Genomic DNA, 1,304 nt, shown 5'->3' with positions numbered 1-1,304 from the left:
GCAGAACCAAATCAGCAAGCTCCAACGAAGGAGGGGCGAGCGCCGAAACGACAGCAGTCCTGCCGGCGAGAACGAGAATCCTCCCCCAGCGCAACCTTCTGTGGAGGACCGATACGACGGCCACAGACGCCACCCGACGTCCATTATCGTAGGATCCGTTGATCGACGCAGTAGAGAGGAGCCAAATGAGGAGCTGCGAGATGGCCAAGACCAAAGGAGCGGTAGCCCGCTGACTCCGACACTGTCGATCCAACGGCCCGAGGCCGATCTCAAGGATAAAACCATACAACGCCTAGAGGCGATGGTCCACGAACTCTCTTCTAGAGTCCATCGAGCCACGAGCTCTGCTCCCAACCTCGATCGAGTGCTCGAAGAAGTCCAGCGCTCACCATTTACGGCACGAATCTCCCACATTCAAGTCCGTTACGTAAACAAGTTTAAGTTCACCCCGTACAACAGATTAGACGATCCGAAACCATTTTTGACATCAATGAGTTTTGCAATCAGCCGAGCTCATTTCAGTGACGAAGAGTACGAAGCTGGCTGCTGCCAACTATTCGTTGAGAATTTAGCCCATGAGGCTCTAGGGTGGTTCTTCCGGCTCCCGCCGAACTCGATAGGGAGCTATCACGAGCTTACCACCGCTTTTCTCCAACATCACTCTACATTCATGATTCGAGGTGCGTCGAACGCCGATCTCTGGAAAATGTTCCATCGAAACGACGAATCTCTCCGAGACATCATGGAGAGGTTTAAAAGAATCGTCTCGAAACTCTCGATTGCCGATGACACGACAATATCAGCTCTCCGAAATGCTCTCGCTCACGACTCCCAATTTAGGGAGGACATAATAATACACGAGCGTCTGACTCTGGATGACGCACTACACCGTGCTAACAGATACATAGAGTTAGACGAAGAGAAGGCATTAAGGACAAACCGTCCAGAAACCCAGCCCCCAAATCGTCCAAAGGTAAAGAGAAGGCACAAGACGAACATCACGAGCCTCGTCAACACTTTGACAAAGAATACGCCGATTAGTTGGACAAAGGAAAGAAAGTCCAAACGTTTGCAGTTAGCAATCAAGATCCCAAGGCATCTTCATCAAGGCCCTGGAATAACAAATGGGTCCGAGACCCATCAGGAAAGGGTGGCAACAAATATTGCGAATACCACAAGCGAGCAGGACACTCAACAGAAGAATGCCGCACCCTCCAACAAATATTGCTCGACAAATTTAAAGAGGGCCAAATTGACGTCGATCTCGAGCGACGACAAATAGCCGTTCACAGGGATAACCATTT

The sequence above is a fragment of the Camelina sativa genome, chromosome 14 (assembly GCF_000633955.1).
Source record: "Camelina sativa cultivar DH55 chromosome 14, Cs, whole genome shotgun sequence".
In the NCBI taxonomy this organism is placed as follows: Eukaryota; Viridiplantae; Streptophyta; class Magnoliopsida; order Brassicales; family Brassicaceae; genus Camelina; species Camelina sativa.
The sequence above is the reverse complement of the archived record's forward strand: the minus strand, read 5'-3'. Positions refer to the sequence as shown.